The 22416-nt window shown below is 38.9% G+C and overlaps 1 protein-coding gene across 1 annotated transcript in view; it reads right to left on the reverse strand.

The window, feature by feature from the left end:
* LOC125395974 (C-type lectin domain family 2 member D11-like) overlaps positions 1-22416 on the reverse strand; it is a 188574-nt gene that overhangs the window by 116400 nt on the left and 49758 nt on the right. The window lies entirely within an intron of this gene.

Below are 22416 nucleotides of genomic sequence, written 5' to 3' on the forward strand. Positions count from 1 at the left end.
TGCTTTAGCCATGGCGTTACATCACAGAAACAGTTACCTTAAATAAGACACTATTATCAAATATAAAAAGTTAATATAAAATTTTAAAAAGAAGTAAAGTGAGGCTCTTGTGGAAGTGATTAAGTCATGACTCACAATGGATTAGTACTTTATATGGGGCTAAGCCAACTTCAGAGTCCGTTTGTTGTTTTACTGAGTCCTGCTGTGTAGGGACAGGGCATTCATCACTCTGCTTTTTCATCCCCTTCCACTATGTAAAGTAGCAGCAGGAAAATCCTCAATAGCCACCAGAGGCCAGGAAGGTAACATCTGTGCTTTTACATTGTACTTCCACACCTCTGTCCAAGGTAGTACTGCTTTCAAAAGCCAAAATGAAGATAGATCCCAAGTGTTCAACAGCAGATGTTTGGATTAATCTCTTATACAGCAGTGAAAGAGATAGCTTAGCAAATTAGACCAAAAATAACTCTACAAGAGGACCTGAGGTTTTTGTTTTTTTTTTTTTCCGAACATACTCAAGACCAACTGTAACTCCAGTTCCAGGGGTCTCACACCATCTTCTGGCCTCCCTGGGCACCAGACACACAGTAATGCATGCATGTTGATCAAATTCTTTTTCTTTTTTGGTTTTTGTGGCAGGGTTTGTCTGTAGTTTTGGAGCCTGTCCTGGAGCTAGCTCTTGTAGAACAGGCTGACCTTGAACTCATGGAGATCCACCTGCCTCTGACTCCTGAGTGCTGAGGCATGTGCTACCACTGCCTGGTGCCAAATTCCTATTATGAAAAAAGTATTTAATTTATTTTTCAGGGTGTCTTTTCATCCCCATTCTATCTACATGTCCCTTCCTTCAAGTCCCCCTCTCTCTGATAACCTCTTTCTTTTCTTTCAATCTTTCCTTCCTCCCTCCCTCCCTCCCTCCCTTCCTCCCTCCCTCCTTCCTTCCTTTTACCTGTCACATGAACACCCTAACCACTTTTATGTTTTCCTATCTTTATATCCTTTTGTTAATGTAATGATGATTACAGTTGTGTTTTGTCTTTCCTGATCATCTTCTACTTAGGCTACATTATCAAGAACCATCTGTAGTCCTAGAGGAAACCCTACAGTTTCTGTCATTACACAGAAAGTCATGCACTTTCCTGAGGTAGATTTAGCTGTCATTTGTCAGTATAAGCATAGGTCTCCCATAAAAGTGGTGAGAAGCAGTTTATTCTAGAGCCCAACATGAATGTCCATGACTCAGTAACACAGATAAAACTTTCCACCAAACACCATGATCCAAAGTTTATACTAATAGAACACAGAATGACATGAATCAAGCTACTTTTCAAATACATTAATGGAAACTTCAGATGGGCAGGTTATAGCAACCTGGGGAAATCTCTGCTATAGGTCTCATACGCTATCTGGTGACATTCTTCGCATTTTGGTTGGTTGAAGGTAGGAGTCTGTTAACACTTTCCAAACATGTCAGCTACAAATATGGAAGCCAGTCACACACATGGGCTGTGAGTGGATATCATTTTAAAGATAAATAGTAACTGGGCTCTGGACCTGCAATATCCCTGACTCTCCACAATCAATGACGTTCTACTCAGGCAATCAGGTTTTGTAGAAAGTTCAAAGTGGGGTGTAATTTTTATTGCATAGTATTTAGTAAGCTCTTTACAGGAAGTGGTGATCACTAATACATGTGTCTGAGACCTGTACAGACATAAAAATATGGTTGGCTCACTGCCTCCTCAGAAACTTTCATTTCCAGCCATTGAGGTCACTGTGAAAAGAGTCTGACTCACATCTGATGTTTCCACTGGTCTCAACTCACTTGTTCCATATATAAAAAAACAAGGATCTTCATCAGACTTCCTTGGGATTACATGGATTGCTCAGACATATTTTTCATTTCCTGAATGTTTGCTGTATTAAATTTCAGCTTCTTTTTTTTGTTGCCAATTTTCAGAAATATCACCTTTATACTCTCCAATATTAATATTAAACTTTATGACCTACCCTGACTCATTCAGGTCAGCAGTATGGCTAGCATAGGGTAAGCAGGGAGACACATAGCACACGTTCCCAGGACCATTCCCAGATTCTTGCAACAGATTGTCCACAGATATTTGATATGTGGGTCAGGGTCTCCAGGGTCTCGACACAAGAAGAGTTCCTTGTGCTATTCCAGACCTTGCCCTCTGAAGCAGGTGCACGGCTCCTGTCATCAGTAGTGCAGAAATATTTTTTTAGGGTTCCTGTCCAAGAGAAAGGAAAATGTGCCTACCAGTGTTCCCAGTGATCAGGAGTAGCAGAAATCATGTAAAAAAAGAGTAGATTTGTTGAAAGTCCAATAATTCTACTTTATAGTATAGTATTCAGTGTCCTGGAGTCTTTAATCTAAGGTAAGAAAAGTGATAAAGCACTTGTGAGGAACCTGTCACTTGTTACCTATGGTTGATGCCCCATTCTTGATCTACTAATATCATTATATAAAATCAGTTCATAATGTGTGATGGTATCAAGGGTGAAAACTATCTTAGAGGACTATATTTAGAGGTGCTTGGGAGACCATGCGTGATTCCACATTATATATGTGCTTGGGTACGAGTTGCATTCTTATCTTAAACCTCAAGCACATTACATCACCATCAGTGAACTCTACTTTTATGACCACATATGAATATTTTTAAAATTAATTCCCTCTTTGAACGACTGGTGACCTAAGGAACAGTGGGTGAATGAAACCATATAATAATTCAATAATCACAAGAAAGATGATAATTTGTTTGTGATCTCTAATATTTTGAGAAACAGTCAACATTCTTTTACAAAATCCAGTGACCTACATGAAGGAAGTCATAGAAAGGATTAAAAGCCACACATACCATATATGCTGTACTTTCGTTCTTCAGGATCTTTATTGAAATGTTTTTTGTTCTTTGATTCTGAGTTTATATTTTTAATTATAGTGAACTACAAACTTTTGCAAGGGATGTCATTTTACTTTCTTAATTTATTTTTTAGGTAATTTCATGTATCAGTATGCCATTTTAGTTTTACTTTTTATTTGATTCACTTAAGATCAGGAAAGAGTTAATTAGTGAGACTTCTTAAGCGTTTGATGGATAATCTTGTAATAGTTTACATATTCTCGAGTTCTAAGAACAATATATTTTAGTTTTTGTTTCATCTTTCATGGCACTGTGCTGACAAGTCCCAAAAAAGATAAAATTACTGGTTACAAATATCTTCTTTGTTAATTCTGTCCTCTTACTCTTTGACATATAGATTAAAGTAACTCACACATGTCTGGCAAGCATCCAGTATTAATCTCTACCACCATCCTCTTCTGTAAATTTATTTTCCAACACGGTCTCTATGTAATTCCTAGATGGCTAGAATTATGGTTATATAGGCTATATCATTAATGTTCACTTTTCAATAAATCTTTTGTCCTATTAGTGTTTTTGTTAGTTTTATTTATTCATGTGTTTGAGTGCTCTGTTAGCATGTATGCCTGCACTCCAGAAGAGAGCATTGTGTTACATCTCTGAGAGGAAAGGCTTTGCCAATGGAAGTGCTAGAGCTCCAAGGAGGAAGGTTTCCTCAATGCAAGTGGTACAATTCTGGAGTGAAAGGTATCATGGCAGTGGGGAGCCAAGGAATACCACAAAGCCATACTTCACAACAAACATCACACATGAGATTTATTCAGAGGGAAAAACCCAGGAGGGTGGCTGCCTCTGCTTGGGTAAGAAGCAGCAGAGAAGTGGGCAAAAGATAGGGATTTATATAGAGTTTCTTGGGGTAGGGATAGTGAAGTTTTCCAGGGTGGCGATTGGTGGGATTTGAAGTCCTGAGTTTGGACTTTTTACTCTTTAAGGTAGACCTTGGCTGCCTGCAACCAGAGGGTTGAGGCTGGTTTTTACAGCTTTAGAGAGTTCTCTGGACAGAGTCCAGGAGTTGGAGGTCCTCGATGGCGGGACCTTGTCATCTGCACATACTTTGAGGAGCTTACAGTCATTAGATCCCATATAGATAGCTGTGAGCCAACAAATGGGATGACTTGGTTTTTTTTTTGGGGGGGGGAAGGGGGTGAAAGTTAAAAGGTTTTATTTGACTTATACTTCCATATCATTGTTCATCATTGAAGAAAGTGAGGAGAGGAACTCAAATAGGGCAGGAACCTGAAGAAAAAAAGCTGATGCATAGGTCATGCAGGGGTGCTGCTTACTGGCTTGCTGTTCACAGTTTGCTCAATCTGCTTTCTCAGAGAACCCAGCTTAGGAATTGCCCCATACACAATGGCCTGGGCCCTCCCCATCCATTACTAAGAAAACTCCTTACAGGCTTGCCCATGGGCTGATCTTATGGAGACATTTCTTAATCAAGATTCCCATCTCTCAAATGACATTTGCTTATGTCTTGTTGCCCTGAAACTATTCAAACAATAGTTCTATAATGAATTTCAATTTATAAATTTGGTACAGTAAGAAACTAACACTATTAAATAACAAAATAGAATGGTGGTTTGAAAGAAAATGGCCACCAAATGGAGTGGTAGTATGAGGAGGTGGGGCTTTGTTGCAGTGGGTGTGGCCTTCTAAGAGGAAGTGCATCACTGTGGGAGTGGGCTCGAGTTCCCCTTTGCTCAAGCTGCATTCAGTGCCATAGACAATTCACTTCCTCTTGTTTGTGGATCAAGATATAGAGCTCTCAGCTCCTTATCCAGCACCATGTCTGCCTGCATGCCACCATGTCTTGCCATGATGACAATGGACTAAACCTTTGAAACTCTAAGTTACCCCAATTAAATGTCTGACTTTATAAGAGTTGCCATTGTCATGGTGTTTCCTCCCAGCATTAGAAACCCTAAGACAAAAGTTGGTACCAGGGACTGGGGTATTGTTGTGATAGGCCTAACAATGTTTTTCTTAATCTAAAAAGCATTTTTTCATTTATTTTGCATACTGACCACAGTTTGCTCTACCTACTCTCTTTTCATTCCTTCACCCCACCTCCCTATTGATTTCTCTTCCATCTGCTCTCAGAAATGCAGGTCTTTAATAGATGTGAATAAAGCATGGCACATCAAGCTGAGTCAAGACCGATCTTCTCCTGCATCAAGACTGGGCAAGGCAATTCAGATGGTTCCCCAAAAGCCAGCTATGCACCAGGGACAGGTTCTGACCTCGCTGCCAAGAGCCTTACAAAGAGACCAAGTTACACAATTGTCACACACATAGAGTCAGCCTATCTGGGCCCCATGTAGGCACTGTAATTGCTGGCCTAGCATGCATGACTCTCATGAGCTCAGGTCAGCTCTCACTGTGGGTTTCCCCATTATGGCACCCCTGACTCATACAATCCCTTTGTCCCCTTTCCAACAAGAGTTCTGGAGCTCATTCCAGTGCTTGTCTGTGGATCTTTGCATCTGCTTCCACTAGTCACTGGATGTAGAATCTCTATGACAATTAGGGTAGTCACCAATCTGATTACAGTTAAGCATTACCAGTTAAGCATTCTCTACATTATTGCTAGGATTTTTAACTTGGGCAATCCTTGTGGATTCTTGGAAATTTCCCTGACACCAGGTTTATCCCTAACACTGAAATGACCCCTCTATTAAGACATCTCTTTCCCTATTTTCCCCCTTCCCTCCCACCACTTCCCACCTCCCAATCCGAGCCCACCCAACCCATTCACTCTGGTTTCTATATCAATGATAATCTTCCCCTTTCCCCAGATCACCTAGGAGATCTCTTTTATTACCTCTTTCCAGGAAAATCTATACATTTTTCTTTGGGCCCTCCTCATTATCGAGCCTCTCTGAGGCTATGGAGTAAAGGTTGGTCCTAATATCCACTTATGAGTGAGTACATTCTATCTTTGTCTTTCTGGGTCAGGGTTACCCCTCAATCAGAATGATTTTTTTCTAGTTCTATCCATTTGCCTGGACATTTCATGGTGTCATTTTTTTTTACAGTTGTATAACAAATACACCATTTTGTAAATGTACTGTATTTCCCTTATCCATTCTTTGGTTGAGGGGCATATATGTCATTTCCAAGTTCTGGATATTATGAGTAATACTCCTATGAACATAGTTGAGCGAGTGTCCTTGTATTATGATTGAGCATCCTTTGGTCATATGTCCAGAATTGGTACAGGTGGATCTTGAGGTAGATTGATTTGCAATATCCTGAGAAACCACCATATTGATTTCCAAAGTGATTTTACCAGTTTGCACTCCCACCAGCAGTAGAAGAATGTTTCCCTTACTCCACATCCTCTCCATCATAAACTATCATCAGTATTTTAGATCTCAGTTGTCTGACAGGTATAAGATAGTATCTCAGAGTCATTTTGATTTGAATTTCCCTGATGAATAGTGATGCTGAGAAACTCCTTAAATGTCTTTTGGACATTTGAAATTTTTCTGTTGAAAATTCTCTTTTTGCTACTGCATGAACTGACTTTGTGGGAGCCTGGTTTGTTTGGATACTCACCTTTATAGACCTGGATGGAGGGGGGAGGACCTTGGATTTCCCACGGGGCAGGGAACCCTGACTGCTCTTAGGACTAGAGAGGAAGGGGGAGGTGGGGAGGGGGAGGGAAAAGGGAGGTGGGAGGAGGTGGAAATTTTTAATAAATAAATAAAACAAAACAAAAAAAGAAAATTCTCTTTTTGATTGGTACTTTATTTTTAATTGAATTATTTGGTATTTTGATGTCTACTTTCTTGAGTTCTTTATGTATTATGAGATCAGCTCTCTGTCAGATGAGACGTTGGTGAAAATCTTTTCCCATTCTGTAGGTTGCTGTTTTATCTTATTGGCCGTGTTCTTTACCTTACGGAAGTTTTTCAGTTTCTGGAGTGTGATGTAACTCAGTTTCCATCTTGAGTCAATTCTGGTCAAGTTCAGGCTTGCCTGCTTTGCCTGCATTCTTGAAAGCTATGAGAAAGCCCGTGGGAGAGAACATTTTGCCCAGAAGGAAAGGACACACTATCTATTAGAAATAATACTGCTCATGCCAAATCCCAGGAATAATGAGATAGAAACTGAAACTGCTTAATTAAGGACAGGAATGGTCTTGTGAGATTCTGACTGACTGTATGTGCTGTGCTATGCTTTATCTGCTTTTGTATAGAAGCAGGCTCTGAAATAAACTTGGGATACGTTGGTATCATCCTCAGTCCTCCCAGATCTATCCTGTGTTTCTGTCTCCTTTTCTCTCAATCTGCCATTATCGTTACCTCTGGAAACTTGCAGGTACCTCCTGCTGATTCCTGTCAGAACAGGCTCTGACACAGGAGGCCACATTTATTAATTGTCAATCTCAGTGTCTTTGCTACTGGTGTTATATTCAAGAAATAGTCTCCTGTGCCAATGAGTTCAAGGATATTTCCCAGTTTCTCTCCTATCAGTTTCATTGTAACTGAATTAATGTTGAGGTCTTTGATCCACTTGGACTTGAGTTCTGCACAGGGTAATAGATATGGGTCTATTTGCATTCTTCTGTATGTTGACATCCAGTTAGACCAGTACTGTTTATTGAAGATATTCTCTTTTTTTCCAATGTATAATTTTGGCTTATTTGTCAAAAACCAGATGTTCATAGGTGTGTGGATTTATGTCAGGGTCTTCAATTCAATTCCATTAATCCACAGGTCTGTTTTATATTGCAATACCAAACTGTTTTTATTACTATAGCTGTATAGTAGAGCTTGAAGTTAGGGATGGTGATGTCTTTTCAACTTCCTGTATTGTACAGTATTGTTTCAGATGTGCTGGGTTCTTTGCTTTTCCATATAAAATTGAATATTGTTCTTCTGAAGTCTGTGAAGAACTGTTTTGCAATTTTGATGGAGATTGCATTGAATCAGTAGATTGCTTTTGATAAGATTGCCATTTTTACTATGTTAATACTACCTATCCATGAGCATGGGAGATCTTTCCATTTTCTGATATCTTCTTCAATTTCTTTCTTTAAAGAATTAAAGTTCTTGTCATACGGATCTTTCACTTGTTTGGTTAGAGTTGTTCCAAGACATTTTATATTATTTGTGACTATTATAAAGAGTCTTCTTTCTCTGGTTTCCTTCTCAGTCCATTCGATATTTGTATACAGGAGGGCTCCTTAGTTTTTAAATTAACCTTATATCGTGATACATTACTGAAGTTGTTTATAAGCTCTAGAAGTTCTCTGGTAGAATTTTTTGTGTCACTTATGTATACTTTCATATCATCTGCACATAGCAAAAGTCTGATTTCTTGCTTTCCAATTTGTATTCCATTGATCTCCTTTTACTGTCTTATTACCCTAGGTAGAACTTCGAGTACTATATTGAATAGATATGGAGATAGTGGACAGCCTTGTTCGTGGTCTTATTGGAATTGTTTTGGGTCTCTCTCCATTTAATTTGATGATGGCTGTTTGCTTGCTGTATATCGCTTCATTATGTTTAGTTGAGTTCCTTGTATCTCTGATCTCTCCAAGACATTTATCATGAAGGGGTGTTGGATTTTGTTAAAGGTTTATTCAGCATTTAATGAGATATCATGTAGCTTTTTTCTTTCAGTTTATTTATATAGTAAATTCCATTGACAGATTTTCTTATGTTGAACCATCCTTGCATCTCTTGGTCATGTTAGATGATGTTTTATATGTTCTTGGTTTTACTTTGGCAGCAGTATTCTATTTAGTATTTTTGCATCGATGTTCATGAAGAAGATTGATCTCTATCTTTCTATATTGCATCTTTGTTTGATTTGGTTATCAGGGTAACTGTAGCCTCATAGTCCCTATGGTAATTCATCTGAGGGTTGTTCAGTTTCCATGAACTGGTAGGCTTTTGGTAGCTTGTGTTTTTGTTGAATTCTAACTTAATCCCATGGTGACATGATAAGATATATATATATATATATGTATATATATACATATATATATATATATATTTGTTGTTTGTATCTGTTGAGATTTGCTTTGTGTCTGAGTGTGTGGTCAATTTTATAAAAGCTTCCACGAGGTACTAAGAAGAAGGTATACTCTTTGTGTTTTGATGAAATATTCTATAGATATCTGTTAAGTTCATGTGAGTCATAACCTCTATTACCTCTCTTTTTTCTCTGTTACATTTCTGTCTGGGGGATGTGTTCACTGGTGAAAGTGGAGGTTGATGTCTTTAATGTGTGATTTAAACTTTAGTAATGTTACTTTTAAAAAATTGAATGTCATTGTATTTAGGGCATAAATGTTCAGAATTAAGACCTCATCTTAATGGATCTTTAATGAATATGATATCCTTCTTTACCTCCTTTGATTAATTTCAGTTTGAACTTTAATATGTTAGATATTAGAATAGCTATACAAGCATGTTTCTTGGGCCCATTTGATAGGAAAATCTTTTCCCAAGCCTTTACTCTGAGGTAATGTCTATTTTTGATATTGAGTCATGTTTCTTATATGCAGCAAAAGGATGGATACTGTTTACATGTTCACTCTGTTAGCTTGTGCCTTTTTGTAAACAATTGAGTACATAGATATTAACAAATATTAACGACCAGGGCTTGTTAATTCCTGCTATTTTTTGTTTTTGGTGATAGTAGTCATGTATGTGCTTCCCTTCTTTAGCTTTTGCTGTTGTGAGAATATATATTGCCTGTGTTTTTGTGGGTGCAACTACCTTCCTTGGGTTTGTGTTTTCCTTCCAGTACTTTTTGCAGGACTGTATTTGAGGACAAATTTTGTTTTGTCATGGAATATCTTGTTTTCTCCATCTATGACGTTTGAAAGTTTTGATGGATATATTATTTTGGCCTGCCATTTGTGGTGTCTTACTTTCTTCAAAATGTCTGTCCAAGACCTTTTGGCTTTTAGAGTCTCCAGACAAATTTGGTATAATTTTTATAGGTATGCTTTTATATGGTACATGGATCTTTCCTTTGCAGCTCTTAATATTCATTCTTTATTTTGTAAGTTAATGTTTTGGTTATTATATGGTAAAGGGTTGTCTTTTTTCTTTGGTCCATTCTATTTGGTACTGTAAAAATTTCTTGTTTTTTTATCGGCATATCCTTCTTTTGATTTGGAAAATTTTCTCCTATACTTTTGTTGAGTATAATTTCTGTACCTTTGAACTGGAATTTGTCTTTTTCTTCTATTCCTATCATTCTTAGATTTGGTCTTTTCATGGTGTCCCACATCTTCTGGATGATTTTTATTGAGAATTTCTTTAAGATTTTCTTTAACCAATGAATCTATTTCCATCATCGTGTCTTCAAAACCAGATTCTCTCTTCCATTTCTTGTATTTTGATAGTGATACTTGCATCTGTAGTTCCTCTTTGCTTACTTCAAATTTTTATTTCCAGAATTCCCTCAGTTTTTTTCTATTGCCTCTCTTGCAACTTTCAAGTTTTTAACTGTTTGCTTCACTCATTTAATGTTCTTTTTTTGTCTTCTTGAATTTTATTAAGGGATTTATTGATTTTTTCCAATTTTTGTTTTTCTTTATCTTGATATTTTTAAGAGAATTTTTTTTAAAGTAAATTTTATTAAATTATAAAAGTTTCCATTTCCGCCCCTCCTCCCAACACCCTCCCACTCTCCCCACTCCCTCTCCTCCTCCCTCTTCGTCCCTTAGGGCAGTCAGGGTTTCCTGCCCTGTGGGAAGTTCCAGTTCCTCCCCCCTTCCTCCAGGTCCAGGAAGGTGAGTGTCCAAACAGACTGGATCCCCAAAATCCAGTATATGCAGAGGAAACAGGTCCCAGTATCATAGTCAATGGCTTTTCAGAAAGACTTCGGGCCAGCCACATTCAGAGAATCCGGCCAAATTCCGAGAATCTGGTTAGATCACCTCCTCGTTCAGTCCCAGTCCAACTAGCCTTGGTAAACTCTCATTAGATCCGTTCCCTTGTATCAGTGGGTGATAGCATCCCTCGCAGTACTGATTTCGTTTTTCATGTTAAGAGAATTTTTTATTTCCCCTTTAAATGCCCCTCTCATCTTCATGAAATTATTTGGGGTCCTTTTCTTCTGCTTCATCTGTGTTGGATTGTTCAGATCTTGATGCTGGAGAACCACTGGATTCTTGTGGTGTGCTATTGCCCTTTATATTGTTGCTTGTATTCTTACACTACTGTTTATCCATTTAGCTTTGGATAATTATAGGTTCAGGAGTTGATTCTTGTTGTGTCTGTTGTATGGGTCTTTTCTTTCTTTGCTGTCTGTTTCCCTTGCTGCCTTTTGTCATGAATGGCAAAGGGTTCTGGTTGCTCATTGGTCCAGTAGGGTTTTCTCAACTGAGGTTTGTGGGGGTTTGGGTGACTAAATGTAGTATAGCCTCTAGCTTTTCTGGCTTTCGTGGGGTTTGCTTGTGCCAATGGTGTCTATTCTTCCAACAGGTGTTGGTGGTGCTGGTACCTATTGGGACTGCTGCTCTTCCAGCTGATATGGGTAGCCCTTGTTCCTGAGGGGTCCGTTGTTCTCCTAACCAGTGTAGGTGGTGCTTGTGCTTATAGGGGCTGTTCTACTTCCAACTAGAGTAGGTAATACTTGTATTGAGTTGTTAATATTGCAGTGGATTATTGGACAAGGGGAGGGTGTTGGTGTTTTTTGGGATTGGGTGATGGAGTGGGTCATAGAGGTAACAGATGGAGTGGTGTCAGGGGTAGTGATGTAGCATGCACACATGTCTCTCACGTGGTGGCTGGCTGCTCTGGAATGAATGGTTTCTTATGATCTTGGATTTCCTCTTTCTCCCTTTTTGCTCATCCTCTAGATGAATCAGCCCCTGGTTTCTGCCACTAACCACTTCTTAACCCATTACCAAGCTGGTTCATACAGTTTAGCAGGCCATTCCAGCCTGAAGCACAGCCCAACAAGACAAAATAATGCCTCTTACCTGTGTCTTTCAGTTAACAAACAGACAGTCCCTAAACCTTTATTCAGAATCCAAATAAGTCTTTGATATTCTCCCACCACACACTAGTTTACACTCTTGACTTAAACACTAGTTACCCTGTTGAATCTCTAAAGGCCCTTTACACCTGCCCCTTTCTTGTTGAAAGGAGAGGGGTCCCTTGTTTATCCCGGTCACCTGGCTGGTTTACACCCGAAATAATCACACAGAAACTATATTAAAACACTCCTTGGCCATTAGCTCTACCTTCTTATTGGCTAACTCTTACATATTAGTTTAACCAATTTCTATTAATCTGTGTATCACCATGTGGCAGTGGCCTACTGGGAAAGATTCAAAACGTCTGTCTCTGGCAGAAGATCCATGGCGTCTCTCCCTCTGCCCTTCTTCCCAGCATTCAGTTCTTTCTTCTCCACCTACCTAAGTTCTGCCCTATCAGGCCCAAATTTGTTTCTTTACTCATTAACCAATGAAAGCAGCACATGAACAGAAGAATCTCCTACACCATTGTAACATGAAGGCCTACTTGTTGGAGTTTCTGTCCTGCCTGGTTTCTATCCTCCCACCAGGTCCCACAGCAGTTAGCCCCAAAGAAATCACACATAGATCTACAAAGTTATAAACTGATTGGTCCATTAGCTCAGGCTTCTTATTAGTTTTTATAACGTATATTAGCCCATGATTCTAGTACATGTTAGCCACATGCCTTGGTACCATTTTCATTGAGGCAGGTCACATCTTCCTTTTTCAATGTCTGGACAGGACTGCAGGAGAGAGCTTCCTTCTTCCCAGAATACTCCTGTTCTCATTGCCCTGCCTCTACTTCCTGTCTGGATGTCCTGCCTTTACTTCCTGCCTGGTTACTGGCCAGTCAGCATTTATTTAAAACATAATTGACAGAATACAGAATTGTCCCGCACCACACCATTTTCTTATTTTAAAACATGCACAAAAATCTCTTTTGGGAAGTGAGTAATGTAGGTAATTAAAATTCTGAAGATGATTGGAAGAATGATAATCAAATTGATAATTAATAACCTATATTGATGACCTGCTGAGAACCAGTTTAACCATCATGTAGGTGATCTGTATATGATTTCAGAATATCTCTGATCTACAATAATACAGAAAGGTAATATAAAAATCGATGACAGTTTGACATGATGTGGTTAAGTGTGCCAAAAAGTTGTAGTTTTGAGTTATCGAAAAATGAATGTTAGTTTAGAATGTTAGTTTTATCTATTAATCTTTGATTATGATTAATCTGTATATCGATGAAGCATTATTAGAAAAGAGTTTTCCTAATTTAGCAGTGAGCATCTTTAGGACCAAGGCTGTCATTGAAGGTGGTGTACTAAGTGAAATTTGTAACCAAGGCAATAATAAACAATATTAGCTATGAGAGGACAGGACCAACTTATCTCAAAATATACTTAGCAAGATTTTCATATCAGAACAATCTCCAGGAATACATATGGAGAACGTCTGATAATATATACATTACAGGGTCATGGGTTGAATTTAGACAATCAGTAGTAGACTATTTTTAAAGGCAGTCCAGCCCCTGGGATGTAGAGTTTAATGTAGAAATAGGGGTAAGTGACATAGGGAGGTAGAAATGGCTAATTGTTTCTTCCTGCTGACATGAGGACAAAACTGCTGATCTTGAAGTCTGGAATACAGTGAAAACTCGAGAAAAGCAGGGTGTTCCATGCTTTGTGAGGCATGTAGGTAGCTTTGGAGTTGTTTCTGGAAAATGCAACAGCGCCCCCTGCTGTGAGAACTGGAGGGTGGAGTGTAGGGGTGTAGCAAGACAGCAGCCATGGCCAGAGGATGAGCAATGTGTAACACTTTAAAATGTTTATAAATCTGGTGGAATAAATAAATATTAAGGGCAAAACATGGAGTTAAGGAATTTTAGAGAGGAAACTTTTTCTCTTAGGTGTGCACTTATTTTTAATTGCATGATTTTGGCAGATGAGAGAAGGGCATTTCAGGCCCAGGAGTGAGGGAGAAGAAACGATTCCCCCACTCCCAAAAATAGACAGGTAGAAAAGCAAACTGTAGACAAGTAAGGCTTATCTGAGTTTATTTTTAACCTGTGATGATTTTGGTGGATCTAAATTGATATCTTGCAGCTTATAAGAACCTTTCTTAAGAGGCAAATGTCAGATATTTCAGCTTATTATTATTTGGAATTAGGTAGAAAGACAAATCATTTTTTATTGGCATCACCCTAAGAAAGTGAGGCCTGTGACTTGACGTTTACCTAATGAGAAAACTGAAAAAGCATCTGAAGCTTTGGGGAAGGGTGTTTGATGTATCCAGCCATGGCTTAAAAAGGGACAGTGATTGCAGATGTTAAATGTAGGTTTTGAGATTATGTTTGTCAAGTAATAACTTGGAGAATTGACCCTGTCTTTTTAACAGATAAAAGAAAGTGACTTTAAGGTATACATAATTAAAATAGAGCCCTAGCAGAAATTAGAATAGGCCATAGTTTCACTAATTTGTGAGAAGTTTAAACATTTTAAATGGCAGAAGGCTAAGTAAGAAATTATTTCTATCCAAAATAGTATATTCATAGTTTTAGGTTCAAGTATATAAGAGAATATATTCAAAGTTGTTTAAATATATTGGAATAATTTTTTAAAAATTAGTCAATAATCTATATTTTTAATTAGTAGCTCATAATCTAAGTGAATTTTTAATTAATTGGCTGTACAGTTTAAAGAAAATTTTTTCTTAACAATTTTTGAATTAGTTGTTCAGATAATTAGGCATGAGATGGTATTTCTTAATTATACTTAATAGTTTAGGATTTAAGTAAAGTTATTGTTAATAGTTTATAAGTTATTGTAGCATCTCCTTTGAACTCTAAAAATTTTGGACACTGAAAACTCTAAAGAGTGGTATAAAACTCTGTAACTGCCTTAAAACTTGGAACCCCAGAGCTGCTGGAGCTGCTATTTAAATAACAGAGCAAGTTTAGCTGACAGACTGACAGCATCAGGCTGTGCTAAACAGACAATTCCTACAGCTTTTCCTCCTATGGCTACCCTAAAAATCTGCCTTTCTTTCTAAATGGATGGGGCTACCCTTTTCTTTTCTTTTTTTCCTTTTTTCTTTTTTCTTTCTTTTTTTTTTTAAAAAAAAACAACTGAAAATAAATGGTCACATACAGGAACCTCAGTTTACCCCTGCTCTACTAGGGCCAAGGAAACAATCAGCTCAACAAGTCCCTTTTATTGTTCTGTCCTGCTGTAAAAGTGCCCAACTTACATTTACATGCAGACGCAATCAACAGTTCTCTGGCAATAGCATGGATACCAGGCATGCATTTCAGGGCCATGAAAACAGATAAGGGCTCACAAATCGGGCACATGTATCTTACTTACTGGCTCAGGGAAGCATGACTTGTGAAATGCCTGGGCATATCTTAAGAGGTGAAAAGAGTCGATAGAGGAATGGGCTATGATTTCTAAAAGGGAAGAAGAAGGGAAATTTATGTGTTAAAATACATTTGTGTGACTAGTTAAGATAAAATTTTATAATTGAATAATTGTAGAAAAAGGGAAAAATGTGGAGCACTGTATACTTTTTAAGCATTTTCTTCTGCTTCTGCAGTGACTGGGAACACAGTGTTGTGGCAGCCAAGGCAACCAGTGTAAGCTGCTGAAGCAAAAAAGTTGGCCTTTAATCCGCATTAACATTTTTGCCAAATATCTAAAGTGCCTAGATCAAAGGGAAAATTTATGGGTATGTATAGTAAAATCCAGAGGCTGACTTTTCCAGTGTTAGGCTAAGTTGTTCCCACTGATGCCCTCTAGTGGTAAAGGCACAAACAGTAAATTTTCTAGACAAAGATCTTGTATCAATAAAATCCAGGTGAAGTCAAATAGTACAGCAGGGGTAAACTGAGGTTGACCTCTTCCAACTCGACTGTGGGAGGATTTAAGTCACCCAGCATATATTCTATATATCAAAATTATGCATCCGAATGAAAAGTCATCTTCCTGATTAGCCACAGATATATGTGTCCACTAGATGGAGTGTTTTCATGAACTAAACACACAGGCAGTGGAAAACACACAAAGCTCTTCTTAAGGAAGAAATGAAGCTCTTTGGGAAGAGATGAAGTAACTCATAAAAGAAATTGCCAGACAGGAGCAACTGATTTCTACAGGTAATAACTCCACCATCTTCCCAGTTGGGGCTCCTTATCATAGAATCACTTATCTGGTACGTTGGATTCTTGAACACTAGGTATTTGTATCTCTCATGGTCCTTGACAGAGAATGAGTGTGAACTACTTACTACAAAAGGAGGGTCAGTAACTCAGATCAAGTTATGAGCCTGCTAACAGCCTCTCATCTTCCCATAGAACTATGTTCACTATATTCACATATATTCAGTCATAGTTCACTGTCTATTGCACCAAGCAGACAATTTCACCAACACTAAGGGAAACTCCTCTCTGTGCGGCTAGAAAATCATCCAGGATTTCTTTCCTTGCTCAATCTCTGTCCTTCTCCCATCTTGACTATCCCATTCCCTCATTTCTTTTCCTCCCTTCCATTCTCCCCCCCTCCTCCCTTTCTGCTGTCCCTTCTTCTCCCTCCCCCATGCTCCCAGTTTTCTCAGGAGATCTTGTCTATTTCCCTATCCCAGGGGGAATCCATACATGTTTGTCTTAGGGTTCTCCTTGTTACTTATTTTCCTGCTAGTATCCACTTATGAGTGAGTACATACCATGCTCATCTTTCTGGGTCTGGGTTACCTCACTCAGGATGTTTTTTCTTTTTTTTCTAGTTCCATCCATTTGCATGCAAATTTCAAGATGTTATTGTTTTTTTACTGCTAAATGACTGCTGACTCTCTCTTTCTCTCTTCCCCCCATCTGTTTCTCTCTCTCTCTCTCTCTTTCTCTCTCTCTCTCCTTACCTTTTCCTTTCATAACTAACTAAATAAAGTCTATACTCAAACTCTCTCTGCATGACATATCTGTCTGTTACCTGCCAAGGACTCACACCAGCCTGGGACCTACCTGGGCATCCAGTGGTGGGACCAGCTGCTCCTTGTGGCCAGCCCTTCAGGGAACTGTCAAGTTGGGAGGTAGGCCCCAGTCTATTTATCCCAGCCCCCAGGCCTGATCTGGACTCCAAATCCCAGTTGGACAAGAGGGGTTCCCAGGGTATTTAAGTGATCCCCCAAAAGAGGAACACGTGGTCTCCCTTTCTTCCTCCCAGGGGTCATGTTCCTGATGCTTCCCAGTTCCCCCTCGGGACCACCCAAGAGCACAGATCTCCCATTAAACCTAGATATTTCTTAATTCGGTTTGTTTTGATTTGGCTTGATTGTTAATTTTTGCTTCGGCAGGGACAGGAAACCACACCACTGCTTTTAAAAACCATAAGACACAGTCGATATCTGGCACCAGAACAGGGGATTAGAAAGGAATTTCCAAGACTATGCAGTGATGGAGATAGCTCTTGGCAGGGGTGTTCCCTGAAAAGAAGTCCCCCCAGAAATGTTTGAGAGAGAGATCGCTCTAATCTGGCAGCCACAGACAAGCCATCATTGGCTGGATTCTGCAGATTTGGGGTCTTGAGCACCCTAGAATGATGACAAGAGACATTCCCCTACTCCCTTGGAGGGCAACCCCAGGAGGTTCCTTCTGGAAGAGACAGTTTCTCAGAGAGTCCTCACTGGTAGAATGCTAAAAGTCCCAAGGACACTAATACCTTGATAAGGGTGAGTAGTTTTGATCCCCAACATTTTCTAAGTGCTCGCTTTATATTATATCTTTTCTCTTGCTATGGGTCAAACAGAATCTCCAATATACAACAGCTAATTGTTTAGATTAATAGCTCAAAAGAAAATGCTAATAAAAATAAGCGATACTCAAAAACAGATAATGACAGACACTGGAGACATTTTCTTCAGGAGAGGACTCTCCTACTATCTTACTCAGATTTTTAAAGACAAACAAACATAAAAATATTATAATCTTATTTGGCTTCCTCCACTAAGCTTAATTTTTTTTTTAAATCACTTTGCTTGGCCTTCTGAGAAAGCCCACAAGGGTTGGTAAAGGTTCCCAAGCTCTACCCCCAGCTTTCCAGGGGTTGGCAGCTAGGATCCCTGCTTGCTCCAAAGAGTTTTCATTGCTTTGTCTCACTGGGAATTAAAGAGTTAACTTGTCCTTCAGCTTAGAATTTGGACCTCTATCAGCTCCTCATTTAAATATCAAAACTGGCTTCACTGACTGGGAGAGGGTCTGCACCTGCTTCATCAGGCAGTCAAACTTCTTGAGCTGCTTTATAAACTCAAGTGGTGATTCCCCAACATTCACAAACTGTTTCTCTTATCGCTGCACTAAAACTCTGTTTCTTCTTCCTTTATCTCTCTATGGATGAGGCTTCAGCTGAGCTCCTGGTTTGTTTACAAAAACTCGAGGCTGCCCCAGGAACTTCCGGTTAGCGCATTCAAAGGAAGTGTAGGAATAAGCCTTATTTATGTTGTAAACATTCTACACGATTTTTCAATTCGGTTCGGTTGGAGATGTCCACAAAAACTGGATAAATCTTGCTGTATAAATGCGTATTAACTCTTTGCATCTTTGCTTTCTGTATTCTCTTCCGCCTGTGTCTCCGCCATTCCTCCCAGGCTTTCTGTTGGTAACCCTTTAACTGCCTGAAGCTGCTGCTCTGTTCTTCTCCACCCCATCAGCTGAAAGACCCCCGAGGGATGTCTTCCTAGCGAGAGAGGCCCCGAACCCACGAATCCGACGAAGCCACACTTACGGATACAAACAGAAAGAGGTTTATTCGAATACACAGGTACCTGGGGAGACAAGGTCTCTCGGAAGACTTGCGCGCCCCCAGGTTGGGGGTGAGGGGTTCTTATAGGAGAGCAAAAGCGCGGGTACAGAAGCAAAAAAGCATGGTTACGGGGATTCATTCCATTGGTCAATTCAAATAAGGCTAAGCTGAGTGGCACATTCTTGACCTTTCACCTAAATACCAAGGAGGGGGTTGTCCAGGGGCTTCTTGTCCTAGCTGGAGACCCACCTGGATACCAAGGAGGGGGTTGTGCTTCCTGTTTTCCTTATCTCTTCCTGCCTTCCTAGCTGGAGACCCACCTGGATACCAAGGTGGGGGTTGTCCAGGGTGGTATTTCTTTTCCTTTTCACAGCTTGCTTTAAAAAATCTACCTGCCTGCCATGGGCTGTTTCATCTTGTCTGTCTTCCTGTTAAAATGTCCGTATGAATGAGAAGGTGACCCCAGTGTGCCTGATTTTTGACTGGTTTTTGAATGTCTGAATTTGTGTGTTCTGTATGTTTTGCTGGCAGCATCTAAGATGTGCTCACAGCTCCGTGACTGTTTCCTTTATCTATGTTTCCTAATTTTCATCTGACCGTAGTTTGAAATAAACCTTTCTCCCTTTTCACTCATACAACAGATATTGTGGTTTCTGTAATGTACCTATTATATTCCATGATGCCCTATAAAGATGTATAAATTTGCCAGTCTCCCTATATCTTGTTTTTGTGATTAAAAGGTTTCGTGTCAATGCTAAAAGAACTTTGATTTAAAATGGTTATTTTTAGGCTAAATATAACAGGGATAAAACATAAAATTCTAGATCTATAAGGGCAACTCATTGATAAACTGTTAATAATAAATTTACTTAAATTGAAACAATTCAGGATAATTAGGAATGCAGGTTGTAGTATACTAACTAATATAGATAATTCCTTAGTGTCCCAGCATTTAAAATGTTTAAGTTTTCCATGTTAGACAAAACTGTGTTATGCCTCGTACAAAGCCAGGGCTTTGTTAAAATACACTTTTGGATCATCTAGATTTTATTTCTTGTTACACAGGTCTAAAAATCATTGACCTTGTTACCAAATTCCAAACAAAGGAGAGCTTACCAAACAGACTTCAAAGTAACTTTTTAGTATTTCTTTGGTTAAAGAAACTCACTCTACATTGACTGCTCAAATAATCTGTGATTTATGTCTCTTGATAAATTAATAAAAAATTAGGATGTAAAATTGTTTAAGAATCTAAAGATTTAATTAAATGATTTCGGGGGACTTAAAAATTAGGGTTTAGGTATAAAAAACAATGAAACATGTCCCAGATTTCCTTCCCTTTCTGTGATATTATCATATAAGATTTTAAGAACTCAAAGTTTAACATTAACAAAATTCTTAATAAACTAATACAACATTGATGCTTCCTATTCAGCCATAAACTCAGAATTCTGTATTCTCTTGTCACTGCTTAAATATAAACAAAAATGCTACTGATTTTAATGGAGACATTTTATTGATTTACATACATTCACTCTCCTAAACAAATAAAAATATTACTGCTTTTAACCAAAATTATTTTTATGTTTCCAAACTACTATTATGACTCAAAAAATGAGATTCCTTGCCTCTTCTATATCATGGATTTCAATATAGACTACATATAATAATAATAATAATAATAATGACATATCTGACACTTTTGCCTCTTAAAGAAAATTTTTTTAAGCTTCAAGAGGTCAACTTGGATCAACAGGTGTTATGGTTTAGGTAAAATGCTGCACTGAGGTTTCCAGTGTTGCCACTCAGCATGAGAAATACCTCAGCAGGGCAGCTGGTCCCACAATCCTGGCTGGTGAGAGACAGAGTGATAGGCAAGCCATGCAGAGTGAGGTTCGATATTTATTTAGTGGGTTATGGAGGGGAAAGGGAAAGGGAGGAAGGGAAGAAGGGAAAAGACCAGAGAGAGGCAGAGAGAGAGAGAGAGAGAGAGAGAGAGAGAGAGAGAGAGAAAGAAAGAAAGAAAGGAAGAAAAACAGTAAGAGAGAGAGAGAGAGAGAAGAGGAGAGGAACTATGGCAGCAACTACCTCATCATGGGAGAGATGGATGGGAAAGACCTCAGGCTGGAAGCAGAAGGAAGATCTGCTTGCCTGGCAGATGGGGGAGGGAGTGGGCAGGGCTTGTCTCTTAAAGGGACAGGACAGACCATTATATTCAGCATCATCACAGGTCAGCATGAATTCTGAAAATTATTATTTGTCAACAGTTTATTTTCTAACCTGTTTATTTGAATTCTCTCTCTCTCTCTCTCCCTCTCTCTCTCTCTCTCTCTCTCTGTGTGTGTGTGTGTGTGTGTGTGTGTGTATGTGTGTGTGTGTGGCTTTTCTACTCTTTCTGGCCTGGAATGCTCTCTTTCATCTGCTAAAATCATACACATAAAATTCCAAACATGCACCTGAGAGAAAAAGTTTTCTCTTTAAAATTCCTTAGCTTCCTATTCTGCCATTAATGTATATTTACTCCACTAGATCCATAATCACTGAAAGGGTTGCAGCTTGCTCTGTCATCCTCTTGAGCAGCAGCATCCTCTAGCTGCAGCCCTGGCCCAGCCCTCCAGCTCACACTGTAGGGGATTCTGCTGTGCTCTCCTGGACTTCTCTCAGCACAGGGTTTTGTTTCCTTGTTATTTGTTCTAAAGACAAAAAATTGGGTGAGTAAGGATGGATCAGGTGAATCTGGGAATTGGAAAGACTGTAAATAGGATCAAAATAATTTGAAGAAAATTCTCAAAGAATAAAAAATATCAAAAATAAATTGGAGGAATCTGAATTAAGAGAAGGTGTAAATTCCAAATTACTTGGATGCTTGCTATAATGTGTTTAAACCATTTGCATTTATAGTCATTATTTTTTATTCATTTGTTGTGTGAAACATTGTCTCTCCCTGAACCAGATTGGTGCCCAACAAGCCCTAGGGATCCTCTTGTCTCTGTCCTTTATAGACCTGAAAGGACAGAAGCATAAGGAGAGCCATGCTTGGCCTGTTATGTGAGTGATGGGAATTTTAATTCAGGTTCCTTTGCTTCTATAATAAACTTCTTACCCACACACTTTTCTCTCCTGCCCATATAAACCTAATCCAGGCATGGTGGCATACTCCTTTAAACACAGAACTCAGGAGGAAGAGGCAGGGAGATCTCTGAGTTCAGGGCCGGCCTGCTCTACACAGTGAGACTCTGTCTCAAAAAAGAAAAAAAAAAAAGGAAAAAAATTTATTTCCAATATGTTGTTTTAAATGATTTATTTAACTATTGATAAGTTCCATTGTCTGTAAGAAACTGGTTTAAAAAGCTCACTGGTTGCTTCTGGAGAGATTCCTTAGAAAGGTCAATTTTCAGGAAAATCTACTGTTCCTTTGAGAACCATTTCCACAGAGTAATGAAAGAAAACTTACCCTGTCAGATGGAGACACTGACATTTATTTGGGTTATTGTGGGAACTGCAGCCTGAGTTACTTATCCCTGCCCCCATTTGAGGTGCTTATCTGCTAAGAAAACATAATAAAGCCCCTCTGCTCCTGGAACTGGGAAAGGAATTTTGAGTGCATTCCTTGATCCTTGATCAAGGAAGGACCTTTTCTTGATCCCTGCTGAGGTCAGGTTACAGTCCCTTC

The sequence above is a fragment of the Myodes glareolus genome, chromosome 3, assembly GCF_982192425.1.
Source record: "Myodes glareolus chromosome 3, mMyoGla1.1, whole genome shotgun sequence".
In the NCBI taxonomy this organism is placed as follows: Eukaryota; Metazoa; Chordata; class Mammalia; order Rodentia; family Cricetidae; genus Myodes; species Myodes glareolus.